Raw genomic sequence first — 25482 nt, forward strand, 5'->3', positions numbered from 1 at the left:
TTTTGCCGATCCGAAATTTTGACCCACCAGCCGCCACTGGATTATAATGTCATCAAAGTACATGTAGACTCCTGGAATATCTCCAAAGTGATGGGTTGCGCCGGCCAACTTGGAATTGGTCCCAAAGGGTTTAGTTGACGTGTTTCAAAAATCCCTCTTAAGCCTCATTATGACAGTTCTCACTTGTCACATTAATGCATAATGTCTTTTGTAACCTGTTATTTAAAGTCGTCGTTGTTATTGTTTTAACGTTTTTCAAGTGCGATTCACAGTAATTCTTGTTGATCCAAGCTCAAAACAACACAACAGTAGTTTTCAAAACTCTTAGTTGTTGCGTACGAAAATTTTGTTTTTGTGCTAGGAAGCGAAGACTGTGAGGTTTATTCTGTTGAACAAGACACTTTCATCGTTATGACTTATCGCAATGGAACTTCGTAAACGAAGAGTTTTGTATTCTGTAACCGCTTGTCAGTAAGAATATGTGGCCAAATACCGCCCAGTAAACACAGTTACATCGTAGCGATGTTAATGCCACTTTACTCTGTCTACGATCTTGTTAGCTGTTACATCTCGGACTGCGCACATACGCGTTCCCTGCGCTATGTAATGTAATCAACAGTCGCCCATGCCTGTAACATAATGGTGACATCCACATTGTTTCAGATTAGAGACGTGCTCGCTGGTACATCGTCATTACGTTGCGTTAGTACGTTGCTAGATTCTCTATACAGGGTTATTCAGCTAAGATGACCTATTTATGTTTTTAAAATAGGCAACCCAAAATACCGATTCCACCTGAATCTGGATTACAAAAAATGTTTCAAAATTAAATTGTATCAAAGTTTGCTAAATGTATAGAAACGTCAGTGTTGACGTTGGTCAGTGTCAGAAAAATGCATGTGCATTCAATAACGAGATGATCCTTAGTTATGGACACGTTATGGACAATGACACAAAAAGGCTAGGCGTACAGCACAATTGTATGCCCGAAGATGCTCTGACCATGTGGTTCCAACATCCAAAATTTTCAAGAGGCTAGAAAATTCGTTGCGTAAGAAACTGGCCTGCTAACAAGAGGAATCGGAACCAGACTGCGACTAGCTTGGAAAATGAAGTATATATAATTTCTTGCACAAGTTAATGAGTATCCTCATATGGGAGGGAGTTATGGAACAAATTGCTATTGTTATACAAATAAATAAATTTCATCCTAACCGCTCTAACCATCTGCACCTGGAGCATGCACTTCGACCCACAAACCAACCACAAAGATTGGATTTTTATAACTTTATAAGAAACCAAATGCAAATTAATCCCAATTTTATTGAGTGTGTTTTGTTCAGTGATGAAGCCAAAGTCAGCAATTTATTATAGCTGCATGACAGTCTTAAATTTATTGAATGTGTTTCGTTCACCTACCAGGCAATAAAAAAATACAATTTACCCACAAAAATATCTTTTAGCTTCGGCAAACACGTCGGTTTTCTCGTTAATGTCGTAACAATGCATAGGCATTTTTCTGACACTGACATTTCTATACACTTATAAGTAGAGAGCGGAAAATATGCAGCAAAATTTTGAGAAATATGATCATATGATATGCATCAAATTTATGCAAATATGCAGTAACTTTCTTAATATATGCAGAAATATGCAGTTACGTATGCTCCAAAAATTAAAAAAAGCTTAATAAGCGAACTAAATTTATTTATAAAATTCAAAAACAGGTTTCTCAAGCTTACGTTTTATTACAAAAAATACATAAATCACATTGCAAAGTGTCTAATTACATCTCACTAACACATAAATCACGTTTTCAAAGATACTATTATTGTTATTGTTTTCGGTGTGGTCCATTAAAGATTCCTTATTAGCAGAGCACGGCGAAAAACGTACCTTAGTACCTTATGGGTCGACGCGCTGCAAACGAATAAACTAACTCTGCTTATTAATAAACTTAAGTCTATTGGTTTATGTAATAATTTGTTAAATTTATTTAAGTTTTTCTTAAGTGATCGTAAACAGTTTGTTGAATATAACGGTTTTAAATAGCACACTTACATCACATCCAGTGGCGCAAGGATCGAATCTAGGACCTATTTTATTTGTTGTTTTTTTCAGTGATACATTAGCGCATTTTAATTGTCGTGTTTTTGTTTATGCGGATGATCTTATCCGGGAACGCTAGACGAGAGACAAGTTTGAATTGGGCGCCATTTGTTGCCTTAAACGCAACCAGCAATTCTTCTTTAAATCAACCTGACGCGCTGGGATAGACGACTACCGGACGTGGGTCATAAAAACATCGTAAGCCAATAATGAAGAATAATGATAATTTATAAGAGGCGAGGCGGCCAGTGAGGTGGGAGATTAAAGAGAAGCCAAATAGTTCCACTTTGCGCGTAGCCATCGTAGTAGACGTAGCTCTAACTCCCTCTCAGTCAGTGCTTTTTCAGTGACGTGAGGAGGTAAAGGATAGAAAACATAACCAAATTGTTGTTTTGTGTGTGATCGCGTATATTCACCGGGTGGAGAATTTTCATTTCATAAGTAAGTAATGCGATTTCATTTGAATACATAAAAACGTTAATATATACAAAATATATATATATATATATATATTAGGGTGATTCAAAAAAAAAAAATATTTTTTTTTTTCGTGCAAAGACGTTCAAAAGTTTCTTTTCAACGTAAAAAAATACCAGTTAAAATTTGAGCTCTTAATATTAATATTAAGACCGTCCGCATCGCGTTTTTCTATTTCCCATAAGAATAACATGGGAAAATTTTTGTTTGCACCTTCTGATTTTTATTGCTAGCCCGTCGTGTGTCGTGAAAAAAATTCAATCACATATTTTTATAGAGAATTGAACGCTCTACAAAAAGTGTCTCCTATGATTGTGCGAGAAACCTGATAGTTGAAGAGTTATTTTAGGCTAAAGTTAAATTTATCCAAATTTTGACGTTTTTGATGCATTACAATAAATTTGATGGTCTTATTGGAATAAATCACCACAAAAATTTATACACATTTTAAATTTAGTTTTTTAAACAGTAATTGTTTATAATTTTATGCTATAATAAGGCCAGTAAAACTCTTTCCGAACATTTTCAGCATCAGTGGGTTAAAAAATCATAGTCAGGTTTCTCGCAAAATCATAGGAGACACTTTTTGTAGAACGTTCAATTCTCTATAAAAATATGTGATTGAATTTTTTTCACGACACACGACGGGCTAGCAATAAAAATCAGAAGGTGCAAACAAAAATTTTCCCATGTTATTCTTATGGGAAATAGAAAAACGCGATGCGGACGGTCTTAATATTAATATTAAGAGCTCAAATTTTAACTGGTATTTTTTTACGTTGAAAAGAAACTTTTGAACCTCTTTGCACGAAAAAAAAAAATTATTTTTTTTTTTTGAATCACCCTAATATATATATATATAGTTGTTATACCGCTTACACAGTCCCGACTCGCTATATCTAGTAAACGTTACCAGACCTTTTGAGACGTTACCAGACCCGGGTTCGGGTCTGATAACGTTTAACCATGTATATCGCCTTCTTGAGCCCAGTACAATTAAAAATTGAAATAAAAAAGTGGGTCTGGTAAAACTGTTGAACGTCAAATTTTATACAGAAATAGTTCATTCCCCTTTTCTGCAGAGGGCGTCGTGTCGCTTAGCTGTATATAATATCTGCCTGCATAAAATCGTCCACATCGGACCAACGTTACCAGATCCGTAAATCTGCAACACTGCATTCTAGCAGATCAGTTCAGTATTTAAGAAAATCATGAGTGCTTTTCTTATTCTACTTATATCTGACTGCTTGCATTAAGTAAAAATATGTTATTTGAATTAATAAAGCATTTTTACAATGAATCGTTTGAGGAATGGCTAGTTTCATGTTTTCTCGATGTTACATAACTCTTATTAGACCTAGAATATGAAAAATTATGCCTTTCATTGTCATTTGTCCGCCGTTCTTGTTAGAGACAATTTCCAAAATTATATACTATACAGATTATTTTGAAATTATAGATACAGTTTAGGATTATCGTGGAGACGGGGGTAAAATGCTAATTAACTAAATACATAATTCAGCCTTATGTTTAATAAAAATAATAAAGATAAGGTTTTTTAGTTTAAATATACCATATGTTCGAAAAAAAAAGCCCGGGACCGTAGCTATCTTATTTTTTTGAATAGATCAAATTAAATCATTTTAAATGTATTGCGATCTTAATTGTAAAACTGATTTTTAACTTTCTTTTTTTTGCCTATGACATTCAACTTTTGTTTTTTAAATGACATCCTAGATATTTTTTTTAATTCTTGTGATTTTTTTTTTCTGAATACATTGATGTACCATGTTTCGCATTTTGTTAAAAAGTTGTGGTAAAAATTAATTTAATTTTTTTAGCAAGGTAACTGTGACGGAAAAATGTACCAAAATTTTTGTTACATAGCAAGTTTAACACGGTTTATAACACTTATTAATGTATAGGAGTTTTAAATTTGAAAATTAAACTTCTATACGAAAACATTATTAACTCAAGACATTTTATTGCAAATATGATGTATTAAATTATTAATGTTTGAAAATATTAACGTATTATGTACACTATGATACATCAATAAATTTAGAAAAAATCTCTACATGAATCTTAAAAAAATATTTAGAGTGTCTGGTGTCATTTAAAAAACAAAAGTTCTATGTCGTAGATAAAAACAAATGAAAGTTAAAAATTATTTTTTTTAAATCAGATCGTTGTATTTATATTTAGTAGACGATATATTTCAATTTTTTGAAAAATATATAAAAATTATACAACATTTGACAATTAATTTCAGAAATTAGAAAACGACTCCGCAAAATTTTGCATAATTATGCCTTAGTGCTCATTCACAAAGGGCATAAAGCATAAGGTGTCATAAGCATTAATGCATATGAATTTATGTTTAGTGCTCTATGGTTGTATTCGTTCACAATGAGCATAAGTGCTCATTCACAATAGGCATAAAGCATAAGGATGTCCTAAGCATTATGCTCATTGTAAACGAATAGAAGCATAATAGAGCACTAAACATAAATTCTTATGCATTAATCCTTATGACATCCTTATGCTTTATGCCCATTGTGAATGAGCATTTATAGTTATAATGAACGTGGTCAGGTTAGGTCACCAAAGCGTTTAACTGAATGTAATTTGAAAAGTGCAAAATTGTATGCTTCTGTAAGTGTAGTTTTTTTTTAATCCTCTCTTATTTTCAAATTCGCTATAATGATCTACGTATCCATATTTTACTTAATTTTTATTTGAAGATAGAAAATTGATTATATTCTAAATTAATTGATTCTCACTTAATATTAATTGACAGAAATCATTTTTTAACTACATCTAATTTGTACATCTATTGGTAGATTTCGACAACAATCTTTTTAAAGCAACATTTAGTTTTTATTCAATTTTTTTTTAATGAATGTCGGCAAATGTTTTATTTATTTCTGTTCGTTAGAATTTCGCATTTAGTTAATTTTTTACTTACTGAGCGTAAGTAAAGGAAGTATTGTAATCAAGTCCATCGGCCGACTCTCTACTTCTACGTTTTCTCGACCTTTCATTAGCCCTACAGGACGAAGAAATAGGTCTCCCATTTCCGTCTGTCCGTCTGTCTGCAGACCTGGATTTTTATTAGGCAGATAATCTCCGAAAGTACGGGGCGATTGTTGTCAAATTTTGTATTTACGAGTATATTAGGAATATTATGTAGATGGTAAAACGCTAACCAAAATTTGTCTAATCGTTCTCACCAACAATGTGATGACGTCACTTTAAAATTGCACATAGTAAATGGGTTTTAAATTGTATGAAATAACATAGTCCTACACATGTAGTTTATGACTTCGTATTGAGTTTTATCCGAAAAGTGCAGAATTTTGGAAAAAAATCAAAATTATGAAACATCAAAATTTTGCGGTATAAATTTTATTCACATTTTTTGAATTTGCATAAACAGGATGACACAAAAAATTATTGAATGCGTGATTTATTTTATTAATTTAATCAGGAACTGCAAAACCGAATGTTTTAAAATCATGGAGATGTTTAAGATTATCATAAACATAGTAAATCTTTGATCAGAATGTATTTGCTCATCCACCCTAAAAAACAATTGATGACATCACCTCCAAATTTTGCTAAATAAATCCTATCTTAAATATGCAAAATATGATGACTTTATACTTGTGATTTATCACTGCATTAATATTTTTTAGATTTGGTTATACAGCTGTCTCAAAAAAATTAATGACTGAAAATTAGTATTTTCTTAAAATTCAAAAAATAACGCTTGGCAAACAGGTATCAAATTCCCGCAAGGGTGTCCAAAATGCGAGGATAGCAGTTTCTTGTTCCATAGTAACCTATCCTTTAATAATTTTTGGAATTATTTTCGCAATAATTTATCGGTTTGGCTAACCAGACGTATTTCGGAGATGAAATTTTGCATACAGTATTTATTTTTCATGTTTAATCAAGTGATGCAAATTAATTAAAGTTAATTATTTCAAAATTAAATTAGGGCATGGAAAATTTACTTTTTCAAGATAATGATTATTCTCACCGGTTCATATTATTCCTCATCTATCAAAATACCTACATTTCAAATTTCATAACAATCCGTTCAAAAATACCAGAGTTATTGTGCCCGAAAGTGTGACACCCGGTATACTTAGATGACAGACAATCTAGAGAAAGATGAAAGTCTTAAAATGTGTCTCAGCAAGCATAAGGATTATTTTGCAGAATTCATATGGTTCAGACAAAATATGTACACGAAAACTAAAAATGACACATGGACTTCACATGTACTAATTTCATTGTAGCGTTTGCCACGCTAAGTATTATTAAGGGATCGAGATCCTTCGAGGGCCTGTAAATTTGCAAACGTTTTATGCATTGAGTTTTGACACTAAGATTACCGATAATTCATGAAATTGTTTTTTTCTATTTAACAATATATGTAGACAGAGACAAGCTTAAAATTGCAGAAAATTATAGAGAATTTTGTTGTGCTTCTAAAGCTGCCAGCTAGGCTTAAAAACATTTTTTGGTGATTCTGTCTCGAAATCATTCATTAATTACGGCTATTAATAAACGATTTATATATTAATGGGTTAATACAGCAATCAGATATACCCCCGCGCACTTGATGTGAAATTTTTTATTTAAATGTTATAAATATCATGAAATTTGGAACTGATTTTTAGCAGTTTCGTGTATGAAATTGCAATCACGGGAGAAGTATTGCAACCAACTCGTTTGTTAATAGGCGATTATTAATCGCCCTTATTAACAAGTATTGATTAAATAATTGCTATGGAGCATTGTAACTATTTTGAAGAGAGTCTTTTTAATACTAGTTTAGCGTTCTTAAATTTTTTAATTAATAATTTGAAATATTAAAGTTACTCTTAAAGAATATGCAATTTTAGATCTCTAAATCAATCTTAAAGTTTCTAACACATATTGTACCATTTTGTGGTAAAAATTTCGATTTTTTTAGGATGTTAATATTAAAAAATCTTAATTTGTGATTTATGTTATGTGTAAGAAAAGCTTAGATAACATATCATTTTTTTTTACAAATCTGTAAGCCTAAGGTCAAATAAAAATTGCATTAATAAATCGCAAGTGTAAAATTATGTTATTTTATAAATTTTCTTAAAATTTTAGGTGGGAATAGGTGTCCAAATTTTGGTTGAACTAACTCGATAGACATGTACAACTAGTAAAAAGAAAATGTTACTAATGTCTATCAAACTTGCATATCTGTTAATAAAAAAATCGCCTTGGCGTTTATTTTATTAATGAGTTATCCGTTTGTCAGGGCACTCATGGCGTCAAAAAGACAGGCAGATAAGATATATTTTTGGTTTTCCTTATTTTCTTTTGTGACACTTTTGCATATCCACTGGTTGTAAATCCAACTTTCAAGATACACAAGAAATTTTACAGATCAATACAATGTGAAGCGATTTTCCATAAATTTAATGTGGCAACAATGTCGGGATTGATAACGTCGGTTAACTGTGTTATTTATACTGAAATGGGACTGAGAAAGCTGTTGGACATAGTGGGTCTGGTAACGTTGGATGAATATGGTGTTAACTTTTTTCAAGGAATAATTTTACCCCTCTACTTTTTTTTAAGTTTGTTATTGCAAAAACCATTAAATTGACGTATATATATATATATATATATATAAATATAAAATAAATATTATATAAATATTTGTAATATCTAGCCAACACACGGAGGTAGAAGAGACCGGAGGGAAGGTGTCGTGAATTTTGTGACACAGACTCAGTCACCGTTTATGACCCTACTTGAAATGCGCGCTGTGCTAAGCTCCACCCTCTAAATGTTTAGCAGTCGTAGCCAGTGGCGGGGCAACATATTTTATATTGACTACTTTATATATAAGTCTCTAAATGTTATTATGATCTTTAGTTATAATCAAAGTCTATTCAAATTAAAAACACCAACAACACGTCCAAAACTAAAACAGCACAACTAAACTCAAACTCAAGAACGAACAATTGCATATAAACAGCACGTGTTACGTGATAGTATACGCCACTGGAAATCCAAACCCTGTCAGCTGTTGAGTGTAGGAGCGCGTTTGCGTCGGGCTGACAAATATTGGCGCCTTGTTCAAATAAGATCATAACCGGTGTCTGACCGGGTCTTGAACGATGCCAGAATCGTTACATTGCTAGCATACGGTACGCTCCCTCCGGTCTCTTCTACCTCCGTGAGTCAACATTTAATATTATGTCAATCTTGTATAAATATTTGAAAAATATTGCTTGCTACTGGGGAAATGAAGCAAGGGCAACTGAAGCATTTTGCAGTAATACCAAACTGTCAATAAGAGGATGCAGTTTGTTTGTTGATAAAATAAAAACATTTTTAGCGGCATCGTCAGACGGCTTAATAAATAAAAACGCTATCGTAGAAATATATAAAATGTCCGTATGCAGCCAAAGATGTAACAATTAGAGCAGGAATAGACTTCAAAAAAATTGATCATTTGACAATTGATAGATGTAGATGGTAACATAACATTAAAGGAATCTCATAATTACATGTATCAAAGTCAAGGATAATTACACATTACAGAAAAAGAATTATGTTACTTTGTGGTTTACACACATAAAGAATTTAAATATTGCTTCATTCAATGAGACCATAAATTTTGGGATAATCATATGATAGATTACTAGAAAAATTTTATTTATATACCTTACTTTCGGAGATAGTAGATTCTCGTTATTAAAGAAGTCAACCCATCAGACAAGAATTGTAAAAAGAAATTGTACATTTAAAAATTTTTATTTGCATTCGTGTTATGTTCAGTTCAAATCTTTTGACCTTCTAGTATAAACACACACAAGAGTAAATAGTAATAGTGGAATAGGTTTACTGGAGATACCACGTAAGAAACGTGCCTAGAAAATACTCTATCCCATAGGTGGTGTGGAAAAGAATATCAAAAAATTAGATTTAAATAAATGTGATTGTTCAGGTAAATAAGTGGTTACTGAAGTGATGAGAATATAAATCTTATCAGTTTTGTGTATTGATTCACATATAAAATGACAGATTAATAAAAAACGTAGGGTAGATCTTAGTTAGGTTGGTATTGTACGTTGGTACTGTTGACAGTTGGTTGGGGGATTAATAAGGAGAGAAGCATGGCGAAAGACGCCGTAACGGATATTAATTAATACCTGGTCCCCTGCAAAGCCAACCACCACATGGTGTCAGGTGTCGAAAGATACAGTAAAAAGTGTTAAAGATACACAGTAAACTTGTACCGACGTGTTTTTCAGTAAAACATCGCTGAGACATCGTTAAATAACGAGGTAAACACAATGGCGACCGTTGAAGAACTACAACAACAAGTGGCTCAGTTACAGCAAGCTCTACAAAGATTAGAGAGTAGGCCTCAACACAGTAACGCCGAAAATGCAACTAATAATAGCACCATCATTAACACAGTGCCTACACCAGATAGATTTTCGTTCAGCAAAGATGATTGGAAAACTTGGATAACGCATTTCGAACGGTACAGACAAGCCACAAAGATAAATACGGCAAGTGAAAGCTCACAAATAAATTCACTTTTGTTACATACCTATGGGCGCGAAAGTAACTAAATTTTTAGAAAGCCATCAGTGCACCGAAACAGATTTCTCGACATACAGAGAACTAAAAGAGTTCTTCGACAAAAAGTTTACAGGAACAACCAATGTAATATATGCACGTGCAAAATTCAATATGCGTAAACAAAAGGAGGACTATTGGAAGAACAACAATCAAAAGAAGTATTATGATCGACGTCACCGAACACGATACAACTCTGAATTGAAATCAGGTTGCAAAGTATGGATCATAAACTCCAGAAAAGAAGGAATTGTGAAAAAGAAAAGAGATGAACCACGATCATACGAAGTAGAAACAAACGAGGGAGTCATTCGAAGAAATAGAGTACACTTGCAACCAATGAATATAGGAAACGAAATAGAAGTTAACAACCCAGAAGAAAACCGCATCCCAAGAGAGAAGTCAACGAAGAAAGAAAGTACCTACGGGGCTTCAGGAAATGTGCGCCGCAGTGAACGAATGAAGACTGCCCCAAAAAGATTTAATGACTTTATTCGTTAATATTTGTATTCTTATTTTTGTCAGTATTTAGTTTTTATGTAACCTCATTCATGTTCATTTGTTAAGTTTATTTTATTTGTATTTCTTAAGAAAGGGAGATGTAGGGTAGATCTTAGTTAGGTTGGTATTGTACGTTGGTACTGTTGACGGTTGGGGGATTAATAACGAGAGAAGCATGGCGAAAGACGCCGTAACGGATATTAATTAATACCTGGTCCCCTGCAAAGCCAATCACCACAAAAAATATTCGAATAATTTTTTGAAAGAAAATATGTTAGTCAATTATAAAAATCTGCATATTTTTAAATCAAATAATGTCAGCAATGAAAGAAGTCGACTTAAAGAGTTTACTTGTTCCTCACTTGTAAACATTAATTTACCAAGTCACTGTATTCACCATGAAAATGTCACTTAACTGGCTATAGCCTGTAAAAAATGTTACTGGCTGCCAGTAAAATATTTACAGCCCTGGAAGTGCTCATACCGCCATGTATTTTAAACATTTTAAACTATTATAAGTTGAAATGACAGTCAAAATTGATTCAGGTAAATTTTCACTTACAATTGCTGCATTCTTTCGGGTCAACTTTTCCTGTCGATAATATGGTTATCAACAAAGCCTTTCTTCCTGTATCTCTTCCTTGAGTGGTTGTGTTATTGTTATTACTAGCACTGACTGATTCGCTTCTCGCTAGACGCTTGTAGCAATTCTTTGCAAGATGCCCATATTTCTTGCATTCGGAGCATTGTGGACCTTTTTTTTTTTATTCTTCTGCAACTGTTTCTTGGCCAAAAGCGTTGAACCCTCAGTGTTTGTATGATCTTGGTCTTTTACTTCCTGTAGCAGTTTTACCTTGATCGAGTCTCCTGAAATGTTGACACCAGAGCTTTCAATGCCCATTATCATAGGACGATAGCTGTCTGGTAAGCCCGCTGGTAGCAAAGTTCCAACCCATTGGTCACTAATGTTGAAATTAATGTTTCGTAACTGATGCGATGTAGAGATGATTTTGTGAACGTATTCATCAACGGAATCACAGTTTTCTAGTTGCGTGCAGATCAGGTTACGTAGCAGACCTACTTTGCGGGTTAGTCTTCAAATGCCTGTTTCAGGTTGTTCCATGCTTCCCTTGCTGTTTTTGCTGACTCCACATGTGGGTAATTTTGGGAATCAATTGAAAGGATTATTTTGGCCTTCGCTTTCGTATCCTTTTTGCCATCTACTGTAGCACCTGCGGCTGGTTCGAAACATTCCCAGAATTCTTCGTGCTCCAGATAAGTTTTTATCGCTAATTTCCATGTGTTATATTAATTGTCTCGCCCCGATAAGCGCTCTATTTGCGGTAATGAACTTGACGCCATTTTTTTACACGACACAAGACGTCCGGATTCGATGTAAAACTGTGTCTTTTAACGTGCTTGGAAACTAAATGCCCACTTCACCTACTTCTGGGCCCATAACCTTATATTTATTATGGAATGAAGTGACACACTTTCGTGTTTATTTACTTTAATAATGGGGGAAAATTTAGTTTACAAAAAGGACATGAGTTTATGTCAACCTAACTACTACAACCTATATCTCTTAGCCTATTAGATGACGCTAATGTGCATTGAGCGGTCAACAACAAAAACGACTCACACCATTTTCTTGAAAATTTGGGAATACAGTACTGTTATTATTTGTATTACATTGCATCTATCTAAATTGATACGGGTGTAAACTGTTTTTAAATTTCGAGGGTTCCGTACTTTCAGGAAGATGGCCGACGTCTCTCAAAGTCAAAAATTTTGGTCACACCAAGCACAAAGGATTTTGAACCTCATGTTATTACTGTGTATGTTAGTTACAGTTACAATTATCTATACTGTGTTATTGTTATGTGTCTTAAATCACGAGCACTTGTAAATGATTTTCAGTTCACCCGCACCTTTGCTACATATATGGCAGAGGTGATTAAATTGTTTCGCTGTTGTATTGAAAATAAATCAAGATTTAAGACGACTCTATCCATTTTCCCGAAAATTTGAGAATACAGTACCATCTATCCAAATTGATATAGGTACGTGTCCTTGCAAAAATATTGATGACGTCATTACAACATTTTATATCTTTTATCTTTAATTTAACATAGTAAGTATTTCAAAAACGCCGAAAGTTCTGTCGAAATCACTTTCGAATACTTTTTTTTATTTTGTTTGCTCGTTAATATAAAACCAAAACGAAATAGCTTTATTTTTGATCACTTATAATTACTCCAAGTGAGACATTAAATAATTAAATGATTTTATTTAACTCATTAATTCATTTGAAAACATTTCAGAGAAAGTCATGATGATAATTAGAACGTTATTAGAATTTGATATCTTTTTGAAGTACTTTTTTTCGATAATTTAAGTGACATACCAGTAGCTTAATGATAGCGATAGCTTAATGCCATGCTGTATTAATATTGGTATTAGCTTAATGAGTAATGAATTAATGCCCGTCATTAGCTAGTGGCTGACCTCACCCGCTAATGACCCAAAGTGTCTACAATTCTACTTTTATATATTTTGCATTTATGTGCCGGTACATAAAACACTAGTTAAGACCATTAACATGTATAATGTCTTCATTTCTGTCATGTTTGGTTAATAATTTATTTATTAATAACATCATCATTAACTTATTGTAGTCCTTTATTGCTGCCCAGCTGTCAATGCCCCCACCCTGTGTCATCGCCCTTGCCCGCACAGGATTGCCAACCTAACCCTATGACATCTTTTTTTTTTTAATACAACTATATAATATAAGTTTACATAATAAAATAACAAGGCTTCTAACAAACATTTTTTCTACAACTTACTACTAGTTTATTTAACATAATCGTTTAAATATTGCGGCCTCTTTACATTCCGCTTTGGCCACACACTTCTGTGTTCTGAAGGAACAGTAACAAGATTTTGAACATTTTCACTTTCCTATATACTATCTCCATAATTATTATCTACCTCCTGAACTTTGAAGTTGGATTTAGGGGTAAACTTGTACAAGTGTTTCCTATTTCTTTCAATTACTGGGCCACTTTCTAATTGTACCCCATAGGATCTTGGTCTGTCACAGATCGTCACTACTTTCCCTCTTTCTGTTTGATCTTTATTTTTCTGTACATAACATCATCATTAACTTTCAGAGGTTTCAAATTGACAGTACCTCGATCATAATACAACTTTTGCACTTGTTGTTTATCAATAAGTTGGTTTCTGCTTGTTTCAAAATTTTTGTTTGGAAAAATTAGCTCTTTTTGTGGTAGCAGACCGCGAATTTTCCTGCCAAACATCAACTCCGCAGGACTTCCGATTTCCGTTCAGATCGGAGTGTTTCGGTATTCTAACAAAGCTAAGTACGGATCGAAAATGGCTTTTTTTAACATACTTTTTACCGCTCCAATACATTTTTCGACCATACCGTTAGACTGTGCGTATAGAGGACTTGATGTTTGGTGTTCAAAATTCCAGTTCCGTGCAAATTCTTTCATTGTTGTCGCGTCATATTGAGTGCCATTATCGGAATATAGAAGTAACTTGACTCGGAAGTTAAGCTCCTTAAGAGACTTATTTCGACATATTTTGAAAAATAATCAATGATTATTAAGTAGTCTTTTCCGTCTAAATAAAATTAATCACTACCGACTACTTGCCATGAGGCTTCAGGTACTTCACGTAATATCATTGGCTCTTTCCGATTAAACCAGTGGAATTTCGCACATGCTTTGCAGTTCGAGACAAGATTTTCAATGTCATTTGACATACCTGGCCAATACAAACTTTTTCTTGCTCTCAACTTACATTTTTCAATTCCCATGTGATTAAAATTAATTCTTTTCAACATCTCGGCCCTCAAACTCATTGGAACCACCAAGGACTCTTTTTTAAACAATAGTCCATTAGCTTTATAAAGATTTTCTTTGACAGTAAAATATGGTTTCGCAGAATCAGGAACTGCATTCCTGTGTTCCCGCCAACCAGTTCGGGCCAGTGTGATTACATCTTACAAAAGCCTGATCTTTAATCGTCTCATTTTGAAATCTTTCTATTTCGCTGCAAACGCACCGGACATTCATGTAGCGGTTTCTTAAAAATTGCCTCCAGAGGCTTATGATCGCTCTCAATCACTACATGCTTGCCATATATGTACTGGTGAAACCTTTCACACCCAAACACTATAACAGGGCTATGAAAGTCTCAGCTGACTCCATAAGAAATACATGGGGAGCTTACGGAACGACATAAAGAGGTCACTGGCGTCACTAAAGGTGCTCCGACCTTGAAGAACATAGTTTCTTTTTCATTTTAAGGTTTTCGGTGAACGTTTTGTCTGGTTTTGTCAACAAGAAATGTCATATTATTTACGGAATCATACGGGATGTTGGGTTATGGGGTTAAAAACAAACGTAAAATTTATTTTAACAAAGTAATAGATACTTACGACATAGTCTTACGATACATGTAAAAAATACTAGAAAATTCCAGGCTAAAGAGGTCAACAAACTGCAGGTTAAACGAAATAGTTTAATTTTCGCTGTGTGCGTGTTTGAGCGGTCCAAGATTTATTTTTAAATTTTAGTGTGTAAAAAATTCTAACTCTAATAAAAACTGAGACGAGGTAATCAAGAGGAAAGTCTTTGCAGGGGTGGTGGAATGGTATTTTTGTATGGTTCGTTTTTTAGCCGCAAACCAGTTAACGAATACAGTGCATAAATTGGGTAAAACTCACAAAATATATTACCCACTACCGGAGTATAAACTGCAAATGTTTAGGTGGCATCATTAAATCGCCAAAAATCACATCTTCATTGAAAACTTTAAAATGTCACACAATTAAAACAGGATGTACCACTTCGTAAGAATGTGCAAAGTTCACACAAACTTCGCAGAAGTGGTGGTGTAAGAATGTTCGTATTAATGAGTACCCACAAACATACCATAAACAGTTGTGTTCTTTCAAGGTGAGTTTCCGGTAACTCACATCACTTAATGATTGTTGAAGAGGCCGGAATACAGGGAAGATGTGTTGTGGAAGTTTGTTTAAAAGAACACCTTAGCAAATTTTTCATTTCAAATAAAATAGTGTTTCACAGTTGGTTCTTGCACTTGTATCGAAATAATCTGTAGTAAATAGTTTCCGAAACGTTCTTTGGAATTCTATTGGTGTGGGATTTATACAATTCCCAAATTGACGCCTCACAGAGCCAAACAAATATGTCAAACAATACTGATTTAGTTGCAGCAACCTTTTAGTGAAAATTGTAAACAAATTGTATTCTGTGAAAACTATTAAAAATAATAAGCAAAATGTTTATGTTCCTGAAGTTGTTTTTTATTTTTTTGTGAGTGATTTAAAAATATTAAGAGTGAATTAAAAATTTTGCAATTCACTTGTGGATAACAACTTATTTGTCAGACTTGTTAAGGCTTTAATAAACGCAGTTTAAAACGTCAAAATTGAATAAAAATGTTTTGCTTGAATATATTAATAATTTATAAGAAAGAAAAAAATGACCAATGTCACTAATACATGCCAACCATTTTTATTTTTGTGTACAATTATTATTAGTATTATATGAATCACATACGAATGCTACGAAATATTTGAATCTTCGTGTTTCCCGGGAACGGGCTCCCAAGGTCACACCCGTTCCGCAAATATTGCTGAAGTTTCGTTACTGATCTACTGTGACTATAGCCAGTGTCCCTTTTTCCATTGACCAGTAAAGTGAATGTCGCGCGAAATTTGAACTCAGTTCATAACACGAGACCCGTATTTCAGTTCCCCGTGTAATCCTTATGGGTGAAATCGAGGCGTCATTTTAACGCTTAAATTCTACCATTAAAGTAATTTTCTTATATATCCCACTACTTGTACCATGAAGACTGATATTTTTACTGTTGATCTTGACACCAAACATGAACGGAACCGGTGGTATTTAATAAATATTTAAATTCAACTTTTACCACTACATTTGCCTCGGACGTATGTCGTACAGTGGTTCATACTGCCATTGAGTTCCCCCTCCACATAAATGGCTTTGATTTTCACATGCTACAGATACGGTTGTGAATTTAAAATAATACATAAAGGAGATCTCATATTTGCAAATGTTTTCAATCAATTGCCAAATTTTGATTTAAGAATCATCATCAATCCCAAGCTTTTTTCTTTTCACACATTTTTGCTAGAAAAGGAAAAACTTGGCATTCCTGATTAAACCTTTCATGTACAAGTAAAAATCACTTTCATTTTAGTACGAATTGGGTCTGAAACACCCATTTAAAAAAAATAACAATTTAAAGAACAATTTATTTCAAAACAAAAAAAAATATTCTACAATAAAAAATTGCACTTCCTAATGCAAAATCTGATTCACTTTTGGTGAAAAACTGGCCCACAAACTGTCGTCTTGATGGTCCATTTAAATAGTCAGACACTAATAGTTCTTCGACACTGTGAAGTAGATTTTCTTGAGATCACTCTGGTTTAGACAAAGCAGTGCTTCGCTGTGGTGCTTCGCTCCCATCAGTTTGTCGTAAGCATTCACGAAGTTGTACCTCAACATTAGCTGTTTTTAGGTTGACTTGGGGATTAAAAAAATTTTCAGAGATCACAGCTCTGACCTCAGCCACTGCCTCCTTTACTAACAAGCCGTGCTGTACGAACTGGCAACAGCGCCTAGGAACCGATACGGAGGCCGGCCGCATACGTCGATGCCGAGCCGAGCTAAAGCCGCACAGGAAAAGTAATATATAATAATTATATTATATATACATATGGATGTCTTTAGCTATGGTTCCTTGTCAAGCCAACACACCATTTATTCTTACTCTACGTTTGTTGGGTAGCAGCAAATAATTTCGCAAAAACTTATAGGCTGAAGGAGAATATGAAAACATAATAAACGAAAACAAGATTGTGGCTGGTGAATATCTACGCTTTTTTAATGTTAATTGTGATACTTGATCAAAAACAATCTCTAGTTGTCTTTTGTGTTCATAATCATGAATTTCTGCCATTTCGCAACATTTCTCTAGATAGTTCCTACATTTCTGTAAGTATAATTCAAACTGAGACTGATCAGATTTACAATTAATTTCTTCAAACTTATGGTACCTGCTTAATATATTTTTCAATTGGGACCATCGACTTAGTTTTAAATCATATGGAAGAATCCACTTTAATTCATGAGATGACAGTTCGTTACCTTTTATCACCACTTTCAATCTCATATTCTGGTCCAATTTAACGCTATTAACTATATAAAGATGTTCACCTTCATCACTTCCATTGTCATAATCAACACTTAAAGTATAAAAAAATAATTCACTGTTCTTCATTATCACATGCCACTTAGAAACACTTTCAATTTTCGAAGCAAAGTCATTTTTTACATTTTCAAAACTTTGAATAATGTCTGCTTTTAAAAAGTTGTCAATTGCTGCGGCGGTTCTGTTGAAAACTTTTTTTTTTCTTTCTTGAGGGTCGTTCCTGACAACACTCTTTTCTTTAGTCAGATACTTCGGCAGATTTGGAAAAATTCTTGGGAGTGCATCTTCTTTTAACTTGGGGGACATTAATAGCAATTGTTGTGTAGTTCCGTCCTTTGTTTTGTACAGGTCATAGCGAATTATATCGTCTTCAGAAAAGTGTTTCATGCAGACAACACTATTTGCAGTGGGTGAAAAATCTTTGCGGGGAATAGCTAAAAGCCACAACTTTTTTCTCTCTTCATCTTTTGGAAATCTAAAGGCTGATACAACTGGACCTCCCTTTTTTATTTCACTGTCGTAATTGGAATTACAACCAGGAACACAACATTTACGCGGCATCTAAAATTGAGGTTATTTTGAACAATTAGCAAATTACTTTACGCTACACTTTACCGTTTGAAATTTCCGTTATTCCTAAAAATTAATATTTTCACAAGTTAATTCCAAAAGTTCACTACTAGTTAAAATTTGATAATAAATAAAACCAGATAAACACTTTTGCACTGCTACACACCGGCACAGATGTAACAGGTTGAACAGGTTGACCAGCCGCCGCACAGTGTTGCCGTATTTCGCACAACACGGCTTGTTAAGTAGAGGAGGCAGTGCCTCAGCTGATTCACTTTTCTTCAGATGTACGTCCCAAGAACGCAAATTATTATTGGTCCAAAATACATACATTATAACGTCCGTGTAGGGCAGGTGTAGCCATATGGTGACATACAAATGCACCTCTTGGGGTTTCACATGTTGCCTCTCTTAAGGAATATCTATGCATAATAAAACAAAATACCTCATAATTGTACTTGATACAGAACTTTTATCAATATACATTAACTTACCATAACCTTATACCTGCTTATTTCGCATTCTAGCTCGAATAAACTCTTCAAGCACATTTAATTTATTTCAGTATACCCAAGGAGGTTTAAATGTATAGAGAGGGTATGCCGTGTACCTTCCATATATCAAAGTGTGACCAACATCTCCAGGGTGAGAGGAGTGAGGCGCGAGAGGTTTACTGTACTGCAGTAAACCTGCTGACGAGTTTCAATTTCATACAATTTCAAGAAAAACAAAAGATATTGATTTTTAAACAAAATGTGTGGTTAATACACTTCCCACACGTTCCCGTACCTGGTCTTTACAAACATCCACTAAAATCTAAAACAATGACAAATGTGTTAAAACTAATAGACAGCAGTAAAATCTAGTTCCGCCACTGACTCGCTCAATTGGTTATCCGTCAATTCACGAATGTGTACGAACACCATACGAACAGCAGAGAGGGTTTGTATATGTGCGACACAAAACAACGAGCCCAGTACTCTCTCTATACATTTAAACCTCCTTGAGTATACCAATTGACCAGTAAAGTAAGGTTAGAATTTAGAATGCGCGGCAGTTCATAATTCAAAAATTCTACTATGGGTTTCTTATGGGAGCTTGATTTTACAGACAAAATACGCCGCATAGGTAGAAATCTTAACTAGTTCATGCTACAAGCGATAAAGACTGTACAATTATCTTCCTGTTACTAAAGGTTTAACTATATAAAAAGCTTCTGTTAAAGAAATATTGCAAATTAAAAACAACTCTATCCATCGAAGCTGCGTACATCGTTTCTAACGTCTTGCGCATGAGTGAAACGGAAAATCCAGAAACCCTTGGGAAAGAAAAAGAACGCAAATATTCTGCGGTACTAGTGACGTTTAGATCGTGAAAATCCCCAAAATATGACAGTTGATTTCGTACTTTAATCACAACAATCATAATCAATTTTTGGGTGATATTAGTTCTGTTATATTAGTTCACATTAGGTTGTATATGTCTGTGGACTGGTTTTTTTATATTTGTTATTAATAACGACAGAAAGACATAGGGGCAATTACCATTTTTTTTTTGTTGACGATCGGAAATGCATTGTGAACGGAGAAAATTCTTTGCAGTCAAATAATGTAGTGAAAGTCAATTGGTATACTGAATTAAATTAAATGTGCTTGAAGAGTTTATTCGAGCTAGAATGCGAAATAACCAGGTATAAGGTTATGGTAAGTTAATGTATATTGATAAAAGTTCTGTATCGAGTACAATTATGAGGTATTTTGTTTTATTATGCATAGATATTCCTTAAGAGAGGCAACATGTGAAACCCCAAGAGCTGCATTTGTATGTCACCATATGGCTACACCTGCCCTACACGGACGTTATAATGTATGTATTTTGGACCAATAATTTGCGTTCTTGGGACGTACATCTGAAGAAAAGTGAATCAGCTGAGGTCAGAGCTGTGATCTCTGAAAATTCTTTTAATCCCCAAGACCCCAAGTCAACCTAAAAACAGCTAATGTTGAGGTACAACTTCATGAAAGCTTACAACAAACTGATGGGAGCGAACCACCATAGCGAAGCACTGCTTTGGCTATTGGGCTCTAAACCAGAAAGATCTCAAGAAAATCTACTTCACAGTGTCGAAGAAGTATTAGTGTCTGAGGACTATTTAAATGGACCATTAAGACGACAGTTTGTGGGCCAGTTTTTCACCAAAAGTGAATCAGATTTTTCATTAGGAAGTGCAATTTTTTGTTGTAGAATATTTGTTTTTGTTTTGAAATAAATTGTTCTTAAAAATTGTGATTTTTTTTTAAAATGGGTGTTTCAGACCCAATTCGTACTAAAATGAAAGTGATTTTTACTTGTACATGAAAGGTTTAATCAGGAATGCTAAGTTTTTCCTTTTCTAGCAAAAATGTGTGAAAAAAAAAGCTTGGGATTGATGATGATTCTTTAATCAAAATTTGGCAATTGATTGAAAACATTTGCAAATATGAGATCTCCTTTATGTATTATTTTAAATTCACAGCCGTATCTGTAGCATCTGAAAATCAAAGCCATTTATGTGGAGGGGGAAGTCAATGGCAGTATGAACCAGGGGCGGCTTGTCCTATGAGGCAGGTGAGGCAGTGCCTCACCAATGAATTTTACGCCTTATTAGGATTTTTATTATTTTATACGGACACATTTCGGCCAATAATTTGTGTCTTTTTTCTAAAATTTTAAAAATAAATATAGAAAATTATATTCTTATTTTTATCTCGGTAGGTACTCGTTGCTCCCTTAATTAAACAGCGCGCTTAAACACTCGGCACAACATGTATTTTGTGACGCGAATGAGGCCGACTCGAAGCTTGCCTCTACAGCATATATAGAAATCATGTCGTTAATAGGCAAGCAACCTGCAATACACTTATAAGCGGTATGAGTTGAAAAAAGACAAAATTGAGGCTAGCCTCATTTCCGTGCTTGCAAAAGAGATGGACAACTATATTATTTGCGCGCGGGGAACGTGCGATTGCAATGCAGTCTGCATTCGCAGGAGTATTCAAAATTAGGCCGTTGATTGTTTTGCCACAAATCTGTGTGTGTATAAATTGATTCAAAATTTCGGTAACAGAATTTTGTCTTAAAAGTGCCTACGTTTGCGTGGGTCGCGTTAGTGCTTTGTGCTTGTCATAATTTGATTTCGGTAATCGTTATTTAAGATTACGAGTAAATCGGAATTTTTCTCTACTAACGTTAAATGACAATGGCAGTTCTGTTTTTTCTACTTTCACGTATGATGATAAATTGTATGTAGTTAAGGAATTAAAACCGGCGGTTCCTGATTTGAGTAAATCGTTAATTGATCCATAAAAAAAAATTTAAAATAAATCCGTATTTATATTTTATATTTTTTTCATTTTGTTTTTTGTTATAAATCAAATTAGCTTTATTTTATGTTGTATTTGATGTTTTTCGATATGTTTCCTTTAAAGTTTATTTTAATTTTGTTTTTTGTTAGAAGTTATATTAGTTTTTTCTGACCACGCTTCCCTTTCCTTTTGTCCTGTCATTCTCATCCTTTCCTTGCAAGACCTCCTTACACCTTCACGTTGGTTCTTTGTGGACAGTTAAATGAGTTTACAAATTTGTTTATTTGACTAAATAGAAAATATTTAAGTAAACTTGATTTATTTATATTTTAGAGCGTTTTGTGCTGTGCCTCATCAATTTTTCAAGTCATGAGCCGCCCCTGGTATGAACCACTGTACGACATACGTTCGAGGCAAATGTAGTGGTAAAAGTTGAATTTAAATATTTATTAAATACCACCGGTTCCGTTCATGTTTGGTATCAAGATCAACAGTAAAAATATCAGTCTTAATTGTACAGGTAGTGGGATATATAAGAAAATCACTTTAATGGTAGAATTTAAGCGTTAAAATGACGCCTCGATTTCACCCATAAGGATTACACGGGGAACTGAAATACGGGTCTCGTGTTATGAACTGAGTTCAAATTTCGCGCGTCGTTCACTTTACTGGTCAATTGACTTTCACTACATTATTTGACTGCAAAGAATTTTCTCCGTTCACAATGCATTTCCGATCGTCAACAAAAAAAAAATTGGTAATTGCCCCTATTGTTAACACATGTCTTTCTGTCATTATTAATAACAAATATAAAAAAAACCAGTCCACAGACATATACAACCTAATGTGAACTAATATCACAGAACTAATATCACCCAAAAATTGATTATGATTGTTGTGATTAAAGTACGAAATCAACTGTCATATTTTGGGGATTTTCACGATCTAAACGTCACTAGTACCGCAAAATATTCGCGTTCTTTTTCTTTCCCAAGGGTTTCTGGATTTCCCGTTTCACTCATGCGCAAGACGTTAGAAACGATGTACGTTACTTCGATGGATAGAGTTGTTTTTAATTTGCAATATTTCTTTAACAGAAGCTTTTTATATAGTTAAACCTTTAGTAACAGGAAGATAATTGTACAGTCTTTATCGCTTGTAGCATGAACTAGTTAAGATTTCTACCTATGCGGCGTATTTTGTCTGTAAAATCAAGCTCCCATAAGAAACCCATAGTAGGATTTTTGCCGCGCATTCTAAATTCTAACCTTACTTTACTGGTCAATTTGTTAGTATGCCTATTGCGTAGAGTTCAATGCTTTTGATGCATAAGCAACTGGTAGATGGTCTTGCAGTAACACCGCACCCAGTCCATCTTTCGACGCATCAACCGACAGCGTTATTGGTTTACTCGGATCAAAATATCTCAGAACCGGTTGTTTTATCAAGATTTTTTTTTAACGCTCGAAAGCTTGATCATGTTCGTCACTCGAGTTCCAAACTACATCTTTTCGTATCAACTGTCTTAACGGAGCAGTTACCTGTGATACATACATCGGGTATATAGCGAGAGACACGTGATCATTCCTAAGAATGATTCTAAATTTTTTGCATTTTTGGGTTTCTCCATTTCCGTGATGGCTTTAATTTTACTCTCATCAACTTTAATTCCTTGACCGGAAAATCTATGACCCATGTACTTTACTTCCTCTAATCCTACTTTACTTTATTCAAATTAAATTTAACCCTGTGTTCCCTAGCACGTTCCAAAACTTCTAATAAAACTTCCTCATGTTCAATTTCATTCTTAGCGTGAATTAGTAAATCATCAATGAAAATTTCAACTCCATTGATTCCACTGAAAATCTGGGAAAAACATCTATGAAAAACTTCTGGGGCGGAGCTTATACCGTATGGCATTCTTAGGACGCAATACCTTTCAAATGGCGTGTTAAAAGTTGTGTACTTTGCACTTTGTTCATTCAAACGGATTTGCCAAAATGCTTGACTCGCATCCAAAATGCTAAATACTGCGATTTTGTTGTTCCCTCATCAGGTTTTTATTTAAATTTCGCGGATCTAAACAAATTCTTATTTGCCCATTGATTTTTTTACTAACACAACCGAATTGACCCACTCCGTTGGTTCCGTTATTTCTTTAATAACCCCCAGTTTTTTCATTTTTTCTAATTCCGCCTTAAAAATAGCTTGAAGGTGAATAGGTACTTTTCGTGCGGGTTCTATGGACTCTATTTCGTAGGTCAAATCTTTAATTTCACCCAGCCCTTCGAATAGATCCCGGTTTTCAAACATTAGTTTCGTTTTACACGATTCAACATTATCAATCCTTCTAAATAGATTTCAATTTTGAATTGCAGTTGGCCCTAATACCGCAGGCGCATTTTTTTCACATTCTACTACCTACTTGGAAAGTTAAATCTCTACTTTCCATTTTTCTGTGGTACATTTGATATCACATTTCTCTACAACTACAATATTAGATCCATTATAATTACTTAAGACCGGTCTAGGACAATTCGGCGCGGCCGACTTGGCGCGGCCAACTTGGCGCGGCCGACTTGGCGCGAGACATTTTGGCGCAAAGTCAACTTGGCGCAGGGACACTTTGGCGCAAGCCATCTTGGCGCGGGCCATCTTGGTGCGAGTTCATTCGCGCCAAGAAAAATAGATATAAATATACAAAAATTGCACCCGTTGTCAGCATAACCTAATTTTTATAGTCTCCAACGTGTGGAGGGGTAATGTCGACTTTTTAATGGACACACGGGCGCTTCGCGCCCTGCACTCCATTATAAACATACTCCTAAACATGGAACTTCTTGCTCCGTGGATCATTTAGTTATTGGAATTTGTGCGAATGAAACTGTGTATTTGGTTGCCTACACTTAGCATAAATAACAGGGTGCCAACCACAGTACCTACAATAAATATTTTTTATATTATATACCGATGTACTCGCGCCAAGATGGCTCGCACCAAGATGGTTTGCGCCAACACGTCTCTGCGCCAAGTTGGCTTTGCGCCAAAATGCCTCGTGCCAAGTCGGCCGCGCCAAATAGTCCCATTCCGACTTAAGCCTACGTTTGATTTTACCATAGGTGCTTTTGTTTGCCAACTTTTATACTTTTCAATCGGCAAAACATTACATTGTGGGCCTGAATCCATTTTCATTTTAACGTGTCTTGTTTTATCAACTAAAATATCCGCAAACTAATCGCGATCGACCCTATTTTGGAAATTAATTTTACCACAAAACATCTTACTGTCTCTATAATGCAATTCGTCTTCTTCAACACTCTTTACATTCACTTTATTCCGACATATTTTCGCATAATGACCTTTACAGTTACACGCACCACAATACCTGTTGAATGCTGGACAGCTTCGTGGTGGATGACTGGACCCATATCGCTGACATTCCTTGTTATGCCTACCTTGTTGTCTCGGCGAATTACTGCTGACATTTGGATTCGTCGATTAACGTTTTGTGTTGTTGCGGTTG

General features: G+C 34.4%; 1 protein-coding gene and 1 long non-coding RNA gene across 3 annotated transcripts in view; both read left to right on the top strand.

The window, feature by feature from the left end:
• Positions 1-25482, top strand: part of LOC135143119 (heparan sulfate 2-O-sulfotransferase pipe) — a 268339-nt gene that overhangs the window by 185213 nt on the left and 57644 nt on the right. The gene's annotated exons all lie outside the window — the stretch shown is intronic.
• LOC135143120 (uncharacterized) lies at positions 15214-16094 on the top strand. Of its 2 annotated transcripts, XR_010282686.1 has the most exons (3): positions 15214-15488; positions 15544-15677; positions 15732-16094. It is a non-coding gene; the product is annotated as an uncharacterized LOC135143120 (long non-coding RNA). The 2 variants fall into 2 exon arrangements; XR_010282685.1 differs by having other exon boundaries at positions 15214-15677.

Source organism: Zophobas morio, unplaced genomic scaffold (assembly GCF_036711695.1).
Source record: "Zophobas morio isolate AGI-343-1 ecotype UQ-CSIRO unplaced genomic scaffold, CSIRO_AGI_Zmor_V1 ptg000058l, whole genome shotgun sequence".
Taxonomy (NCBI): domain Eukaryota; kingdom Metazoa; phylum Arthropoda; class Insecta; order Coleoptera; family Tenebrionidae; genus Zophobas; species Zophobas morio.